Below are 9,920 nucleotides of genomic sequence, written 5' to 3'. Positions count from 1 at the left end.
CTTAAAGTCACAAACACACTCTAACTTTCATGGGGCAAATTGTCTATCATGGTCTATAAAGTTTATGAGTTCTACGAGTTTTGACAATACAATTATTTCTTCCACATTGGGTGATATTTACATTCCTTTCCTTTCACATATCATCAGCTGTTCCCTCTTTCCCACTCATCCCCTCCCTCCCATCGCTGCTTAGTTTGTTTTGATCAATGTCCAGTGCAGCTGATGGGTCCTGCTGTTGTATGTTTTTCCCTGATTCCCTCTAGTTCTGTGTCGTCCTCCTGGTTTCCCTCCGGTGTGCACATATATACCATACATGTGATCAGCAGCATGGGGTTATTTAGTGGTGACTCGACCAGAGGAGTGGGGGTCCTTTGTTTCTCAAGTCTTGTTAATTTTGTTGTATCACCTTACGCTTTGGATTTAATAGCCACTTATCACAGAGACCATGTGCCATTTGTCTTTTTGCTCTTGGCTTACCTCACTCAACATGATTTCTTCTAGTTCCATCCATTTCCCTGCAAATGCCATTATTTTGTCCTTTCTGATGGCTGCATTAATATTCTGTTGTGTATAGATACCACAATTTTTGGATCCATTCATCTGTGGTGGGGCATCTGGGTTGTTTCCATATCCTGGCTATTGTGAACAGTACTGCAATAAACATGGAGGTCCACGTGTCCTTGCATCCTGGTTCCTGTTGTTCAGGATAGATGCCTAGGAATAGTATGGCTGGGTCATTGGGGAGGTCAATATTTAGCTTTCTGAAGACCCTCCAAACTGCTTCCCAAAGTAGTTGTTTAAGTGTACATTCCCACCAGCAGTATAATAGGGTTCCTCTTTCTCCACATCCCCTCCAGCATTTGTCGTTGGCTGACTTTAGGATGTGGGCCATTCTGATTGGGGTAAGGTGGTATCTCAGGGTTGTCTTTATTTGCATTTTCTTTACAACCAGGTATGGTGAACATTTCCTCGTGTATTTCTTTGCCATTTTTATCTCTTCTTCTGAGAAGTCTCTCTTTAGCTCCCTTGCTCATTTAGTAATTGGTTTGTTGGGCTTGAGCGGGATTAGTTTCTTGAGTTCCCTGTATATACTGGATACTAACCCCTTGTCTGATATATTGATGGTAAATATTTTTCCCAGTTAGTTGGTTGTCTTTCTATCTTGGTTGCTATGTCTTTAGCTGTGCAGAAACTTTTTATTTTAAGGTACTCCCATTTGTTGAGTCTCTCTCCAATTTGTTGTGCCCCTGGGACTCTGTTCAGGAAGTTCCTGCCTATGCCTATAAGTTCAAGTGTCTCTCCTACTCCGTCCTGCAGAAGTTTCAGAGATTCAGGTTTGATATTAAGGTCTTTAATCCATTTTCAGTTGATGTTAGTACATGGTGATAGGCTGGGGTCCATTTTTACTTTTCTGCATGTGGCCACCCAGTTTTCCCAGCACCAGTAATTGAAGAGGCTGTGCTTCTTCCACTGTATGTCTTCGGCTCCTTTGTCAAATATCAGCTGACTGTAGATATGTGGTTTTATTTCTGGATCTTCTATTCTATTCCATTAGTCTTTGGGTCTGTTTTTGTGCCAGTACCAGGCTGTCTTTGTTATTATGGCTCTATAATAGAGTTTAAAGTCTAGCATCGAGATACCTCCCATGTTGCCTTTTTTGCCTAGAATTGTACTTCTTCTTTAATTTAGTGATTTTTAACTTCCAATTTCAATAAACATTACCTGTGTGAGAGGGTATAAGCTGAATTGGACATTGCACTAGGTTCCAAGAAGTCCATGATGTAGTGTGGGAGAATGAGCTCTACATAAATAACTAGTTATAGATACAGATTATAAGGGACTTTACATTTCTGAGATCATGTGGGCTTTGTTCAGCAGGTAGTGAGTAGCCAATGAAGGCTTTCTCAGAAGAAGCTAACAAGATCTATGCCAAGGAAGTGAGAAGACTGAAATGCACGAGCTTGGAGAAATGCAAGCCAAAGTAGAGTCTTTTGGTTTGGCTCAATGGCAGCAAAGATGGAAAGTCAAGTGGATAGAAACCTTGTCTGGGGGAGGTCAACAGGAAGTCATGAATGTGACCTTTGTGATTATCTGGACAACACTGTTATGCTTTAGAAGAGAATGATGAGGACAAAAGATACTAGTAACTACTGACTACTAGTCAAGTAGTAACTGTACTAGTCAAGGTGACTCTGGGGTAAGCTTCAGTTAACAGTCAAATACCGAAGTCTGAAGAGCCTATCCATAGAGTTTTATTTCCTACCATTCCCAGTGATGACTCTGGGATGCAGTCTGTTTTTATCTATCTTTATCAACTCAACTCCAAAAAGAGAAAGTATGGAGAATACATATCACTTTCACTAAGAGGTCTTTGGCCAGATTTAGTCACATGTTCAAACCTAACTATGAGAGGCTAAAAAATATAGTTGGGAGGGCAGGGATGGACATTTTTGTGATATTTGCTGAGCACCACATTCTCCGTTACAGTCACAGAACTGTTAAAGGCCTTATAATAGTTAATCTTGACTGCCAACTTGACTGTATTGAGAGATGTAGAGCACACATCTGTTATGTCTATGAAGACATTTCCAGAGAGTTGACAAGTGAAGAGAAAAGATCCATCTTGAATGTGGGCTGCACAATCCTATAGGCTGGGGTACAGATGGGCTAAAAGTGAAAAAAGATTACATATATATATATATATATGTATATATAGGATTCATATATAAACATATTCTTCCATCATTTGTTTCTCTAAAGAACTCTACAATCCTATAGCTTACTGGAAGTAAGTGTCACCTCATGAATTTGCTAACACTTCAGTGTACCCTGTGTTCTGAATCTCTTCCTGTTACTTCAGTCTTGGCAAAAGAACTGAAAACAGATTTTTCAGTCTTAGAAAAACAACCCTATGCAGAAACTATAAGTAGGCAGCCTGATGGAAGGTTAGACTATTCCAAGCAACTCCAAACTACGTATCAACCATATGGTGACTGTGCATAACATAAAAATACATTCAGAATGCCTCCATAGTACACATTAATTCAGACATATACACCCATGTTCTGTGACTTGCAGAGTCTTAGAAGCAGATATGGGCCATAGGACTAAAGTACAATAAAGAGGCTATCAATAGAATACAGGACAGTGGTTAAGTCAAGGGTTGTCTGTGCCTGCCAAGCACCCAACTTCCTTCTTAGAGTGGCAAGTAATTCACAGCATGTGAATTATCACCCTATAGCTGAGGAAATGCTCAACTCAAGGGCAGCTAATTTCTTTCTAGGTAAGCAAATGGATTTCTTGAAGTGACTGGAGATTAACTGGGTCAATCAGAAAATAGAACTGGAAAAATTTGAAGAGTATCAGTTGGAATAAATGGAAGAACAACATGATGGAAATAATAGAAATATAGAACCAGCAAAAGCCCGAGGATTGTTTTTCACAGGGTATGAAATAGCTGGTTGTTAGTGCCAGACAATACAGAAGAATACTTCTAAGTAGAATATCACTATGTTGGCATAATGTCCAAGTATCAAGGAATACCAATTTCCTGCCACAAAGAGAACAATGAGGTATTTAGTCCATAGAGTTGTGCTGATCAGATTCCAAACTGTATTTAAATCTCAATAAACCTAGCTGTGTGGCTATTCCTGAACATCTAGCATATGGCTGAGATTTCCTTCTTCCTGAATGCTGTAAGGTTGCTTACAATAACCTCTCATCACTTCCAGTAGTCTGAGAGAGTTATCTGTCACTTGCAACTACAAGAGCTTATAGAAAATAGAAACAAAGTTCTGACACATGCTAGAACATGAATGAATCTTTTTTTTTTTTTTTGTCCAGTCATGTGGCCTGAACTCTGGGCCTGGGCGCTGTCCCTCAGCTCTTCAGCTCAAGGCTAGCACTCTACCACTTGAGCCACAGCACCACTTCTGGCTTTTTTCTTATGTGGTGCTGAGGAATCAAACCCAGGGCCTCATGCATGCAAGGCAAGTGCTCTACCACTGAGCCACCTTCCCAGCCCCATGAATGAATCTTGAAGAAATTAATATAAGTGAAATAAGCCAGACACAAAAGGAGACTATTATATAATCCTACCTCTCTCTGTGTGTGTATATATATATATATATATATATATATATATATATATGTATATATCTCTGTGTGTGTGTGTATATATATATATATATATATGATTGAATAAAACAGTCAAATTCAGCCAGGTGCTGGTGACTCATGTCTGTAATTCTAGCTACTCAGGAGGCTGAGATCGGAGGATCGAGATTCAAAGCCAGCCTGGGCTGAAAAGTCCCTGTAAGACTCTTATCTGCTCTTAACCATCAGAAAATCAGAAGTGTCATTGTGGCTCAAAGTGGTAGAGTGCTACCCTTGAGCAAAAGAACACCCAGGCCCTGAGTTCAAGCTCTATAACTAACCAAAAAAAAAGTCAAATTGTTTTGTGTCTGTGTGTGGGAACTATTGGGACTTTAACTTGCTTTTTTGGTCATTGTTGATACTCTACCTCTTGAGTCACATCTTTAGTTCCGGGTCTTGCTGGTTAATAGGAGATAAGAATGTCTCAAATCTGTCAGTCTGGGTTGGCTTCTAATTGTGCTTCTCAGATCTCAGCCTCCTGAGTAGGTAGGATTATAGGCTCAAGCCACTGGCACCTAATGGACAGTCAAATCCATAAAGAAAGAAACTAGAATGAAAGTTTCCGGAGTATGGTGATAAGGTGGACTGAAGAGTTATTGTTTAGTGGAATGATAGAAAAGTTTTAGAAATAAATAGTGCTGACAAAAATAACATAAGACATGGTGATGATACATGTAACACTGTGGATGCAACTGACCTGAACACATAAAATTGTTAAAATAGTAAGCAATGTAAAATAGTAAAATAATATAGATTTTACCACACACACACACATACATGCACACACACACACACACACACACACACACACACACACACAAAGTAAGTCTTTATTATGGCTAAAATGCAATAGAAAGTAAACCAGCCTAAGGATAGAGAAACTTGGTTCAACACCCAGCGCTTCCACTTTCTAGTTGGCTACATTGGACAAATCAACTACCTTCTCTTTGTCTCTGATTATTAATAATTTTAAGTTTGTTGTATGAGCCAGGTGCTTGTAGCTCATGCTTGTAATCCCAGTTACTCAAGGAGGCTGATATCTGAAGATCACAGTTTGAAACCAGCTGGAGCAGAAAAGTCTATGAGACTCTTCTCTCCAATTAAACATCTAAAAGTCTACAGTGGAACAATGGCTTAAGTGGTTGAAAACCAGCCTTGAGCAAAAAAGCTAAGGAACAGTGCTGACTCTGAGATCAAGTCCCAGTACTAGCACAACATTAAAAAGGTTTGTTGTGAGAAAAAAAAAAAAAGATAACATGCAATAAATCATTACAGAAAGTATCTCATAAAAAGGCTCTTGTTTTCCTTGTTTGGATAAGGAGATGTAAGAGATCCCCTCCCATTTAGATAGGAAAGCGAAAGGTTTGTGTTTTTTTTTTGTATGTATGTCCTTTAACTCAGCACCTGGCATGGTTATAGGAAACTCACTAAATCTGCTTTCAGAGACCCCAGTCTCTTTCCCATTCCATGTTGTCATTTCCACCCCAGCCCTTTTGGGGCCACCATGCTCTGGCATTTTCTCTTCTATTTCCCATGGAAAACAGCCCTAAGGAAGGACTATCTTGTTGCTCAAACTAGAGTTCTTTTGTTCCTGTCTCAGAGTATCTATATTAGGCTTCAAAGCTTTCCAGGGAGAGAAAATCTTGGTCCAGACATCTGCTGAGGTGAATGGAAAGATATTTTTTTAGGCATCAGCAGAAATCTAAGTGTAGAGAAATCTGAGGCTGAAGAAATTCTCCAGGTTCTTTGCATCTTTCTCCAGCCAGGCAATTAATAATCTTGAACCACTGGCTGACTAGGATCCTTTTTCTGGAAATCAGCAAAAGCAAGGCATGGGTCAAAAGGTTTCCCCATTCATTTTCATCCTGACTCTATGCTATCTAGAACCCAGGCACCCACCACAAGGGTGACATGCAAATCTAACCAGTCCATATTAAAAATTTTTTAAAGAAGAAGCAGCAGCAAGCTGGGCACTGGTAGCTCATGCCTGAAATCCCAGCTAGTAGGAAACTGAGATCTGAAGATCACAGCTCTAAGCCAGCTGAAAAGTCTATGAAACTCTTATCTCCAATTAACCAACGAGATCGAAAGTGGAAGGGTGTGTGGTTCAAGTGGTAGAGTGCTAGCCTTGAGCAAAAAAGCCAAGTGAGAGTTCAAAGTGAAGAGGGGGGAAAGGGAAGAGAGGAGAAGGAGGAGGAGGAGGAGGAGGAGGAGGAGGAGGGGGAGGAGGGGGAGGGGGAGGGGGAGGGGGAGGGGGAGGAGGAAGAGGTACAGGAGGAAAAGAGGGGAAGTGGGAGGGAGATACACAGCAACAAAACAAAGGAGCTGTCCATGGTACTGAACTACAACTGAACAGGAGAGTCTCCTTGCTTCTGGGGAGACTCAGGAAATTTAGGTTCAGCATAGTCTCAGACTTAACAGTATGTGAATGAAAAGAAAGTTCTGAGAAGGTGGAATGAGAGGAGAGTAAAGAGTGAATGGGGATCTAGGGAAAGGGAGAGGGAGATAAAAGGAAAATATAGATGCTCAGACTTACGTACCAAGAAACTGCTAAAGTCAAAACAGAAACTTTAGCCAGGTGCCAGTAGCTCATGCCTATAATCCTAGCTACTCAGGCTGATATATGAGGATTGCAGTTCAAAGCCAGCCAGGGCAGCAAAGTCTGTGAGACTCCTATCTCCAATAAACCGCCAGAAAACTGGAAGTGATGCTGTGGCTCTGATGGTAGAGCACTTGCCTTGAGCTGAAGAGCTGAAGGACAATGCCCAGGCCCAGAGTTCAAGCCCCACAATGGACAAAAAGAAAAAAAAAACCAGAAACTTTATTTTTCTATTATTCTATTCTATTCATTTGTTTTGCTAGTACTGAGGGTTCGACCTAAGGGTCTCAAATGGCTTAGCTGGCCATTTAACCCTCACAGTAATTTCATGAGAGGTGGGTCAAAAGTCCTGAAATCTAAATTTCAGAATGGATCCTGAATAAGACCTGTGAATCTGAATTTATGCTCTCAGGAAATTCTAATGATCAACCAGAGATCTGGTTTGGAGACCATTCAGGTAGACAGTTTGATGGCAATTTTACAGATTAGTAAACTAGTGTTCAGCAAGTAATGCATTCAAGGCCACATGGTTAGGATTAACTACAATATAAAACTAACTCTCTCAGGGAAAGAACTTTGCCAAAAGCATTCCTGCCTGTGGGACAGCTAACATCTAAAAATGAAGAAAGAGCTGAAGGCCACCAACTAAATCCTTGAGACCAAGGGGAGTGGTGAGTGTTGCCAAATGCCGCAGAGAGATTGGGGAGGATGTGGCATGATGGAGAACTGGGGACTGACAGAGCAACAAGTCTGTGGCTCTGAGTGCACCACTAGAGGAAGAGGAAGACACCATCCTGGCATGGCAAGGGCACTCTTTCAGGAAATGTGGCCAGCTGGAAGGAGTTATATTTTGTGGTTCAGCCAAGATCACTCCTTTGAAAGATGATAGCTCTGTGCTGAAATTATTAAAACCAAACATCTGGATTTGGGGGCAGGATATCAAGGAAAAGAAGGGGAGGAAATCCAAGGGAGAAAGCTCAGATAAGCTGTGAGATAATGCAAACTGCAGCCCACTCTCCATATTTCCCAGGACCATTGACATTTTGTTGTATTTTGTTTTGTTGTTGCTTCACTTTTTCTGTTCTATGTAGACTCTGGTCATTAGGGTGCTTGCTTCTATTGGAATATGGAAAGGTTAAAGAATGTCTTGGAGGGCTGGGCACGTGGCTTAGTGGTAGATTGCTTGCCTAGCACGCATGAAGCCCTGGGTTTGATTCCTCAGTATCACATAAACAGAAAAAGGCAGAAGTGGCACTGCAGCTCAAGTCATAGAATACTAGCCTTGAGCAAAAGAAGTTCAGGGATAGTGTCCAGGCCCTGAGTTCAAGGTCTAGGACTGGCAAAAAAAAAAAAAAGACACTCTGATGATTTTTAGTAGTCCTGTGTAACAGGGTTGGAACTACATGGGAACTATAACCCAGAAAGTAGAGCTTATGATCGTCTATGTTGTTTCCACTTTGAAATACTCAGGTGGGTACCACAATCAAGGTTGACTGTGTTCTGTTCCTCCAGGGGCAGCCTGTGAAGCCCTGGCATGCACACTGCAGTGGATAGTATCCTGTACTCCTCTCACAAAACCTAATTCATATCCTCTTTCTGGTGGTTATGAAGCAACATCCTTTCACTTGAAAGACAATGATAGTGACAATAAGTTCTTATCCAAGATTGTAGGCTCCATGTTCATCAACCTAATCTTTCATAACCCTGGGGAAGTAGGTGTCATTAACCCCACATACTTACTAAGTGACAGAAGGCACAATTGAACCCCATCACCTCTTGACTCTAAGTCCAGTGTTCTTCCAATTACAAGTAACTTGCTAATGAGTTACTGGTCATAACTCTTTGAAGGCCACCTTAGCCTATTATGGCTGCATAGAAATAAGCAAGTCTCATTGGGTAAGAAGAATTCTGTAGTGATGAAAGAACCTATGTTGGTCTTTGCTGCTAGTGACCTTTGGCAGGGTGTGTCCCTGCTTTGAAGAGAGGCCAGAAGGAAAAAAAACTATGCACAAGTGCTGGCACAATGACTGGCAGGTACTCTTCCATCCTTCGCCAGCCTGGGTCTTTCTAAGCCCAAAGATATCCTAATTGAGCCTAATTTAGGTTTTTGGTGCACTATGAGAAAACAGGTTGTGTCAAGGCCTGACCATCTTCCACAACCAGCCCAAAACCAAGAGATATACTCCAAAGTCCTTTCCTTTGGAGGCTTCTCTAGGCAATTCCCTACCCCATAAAGTGAAATTAAGCTTATCCTAGAAATACAAGATCTTCCAAGAGTAAACAAAGGACTTCAGACTGTGAAGTATAACTGAAAGGGAATTCCTACTGCCTCTCCAAAGCCTGCTCCCACCCTGAGTGATACAATAAGCTTGAAGATAAGCATCTATCACCTAGCACACATCTATCTTTTCACTGTGCAGCAAAGGTCAGCTCAGTCAGCAGTGCTCTTCCCCACTCCTGAAATTTTTACTAAACTTAGGAAGTGGCTTAGCAGAGCCAAGAGAACCAGAAGACTGACTAGAACCCCAAATACCTACAGGGCCAGACAGGTAATGAATTCACACTTGTCAAAGAGGGGCACAGTGGACATGAAAAAGTCAGCATAAAGCCAGGCACCAGGGGCTCACATCTGTAATCCTAGCTATTCAGGAGCCGGGATCTGAGGATCGCGGTTGAGATTTTCTCCGATTAACCAGCAAAAAGCTGGAAATGGAGCTGTAGCTCAAGTGGTAGAGTGCAAGCCTTGCGCAAAAAAGTCAGGGACAACGCCCAGGCTCTGAATTCAAGCCCCGAGTGCACACACACACACACACACACACACCACCATTCTGAAATGTTTTGAAATATAGAGCTTTGAATAATAGCAGCAACAACAATAAAATACAGCGTTTTAAAAACAAATCTCTGCACCCCCCCTTTCTCCAGCCTTCCATCCTGTGCCTTGTTAATGAACTCCAATAATTCCGAGTGCTTTCTGTTATTTGCAGATCTGGGCTCCTTTCTCCCACCTTTTTGTTTTTTTTACCACCCCCTCCCCCCCTACACCCTAGGGCTCACGTACTTTGCGGCCCCGCAGGCTTTCTGCACACCCTCCCATCCTCGGAGCTGCAGAATAGGAGGGAAGCTTTCTTTCAGCCGCATAGACCCACTTTCAACCCCGCCCTGG

The sequence above is a fragment of the Dipodomys spectabilis genome, unplaced genomic scaffold (assembly GCF_019054845.1).
Source record: "Dipodomys spectabilis isolate Male_0828 unplaced genomic scaffold, ASM1905484v1 ptg000125l, whole genome shotgun sequence".
In the NCBI taxonomy this organism is placed as follows: Eukaryota; Metazoa; Chordata; class Mammalia; order Rodentia; family Heteromyidae; genus Dipodomys; species Dipodomys spectabilis.
This window is presented reverse-complemented; position numbering follows the sequence as displayed.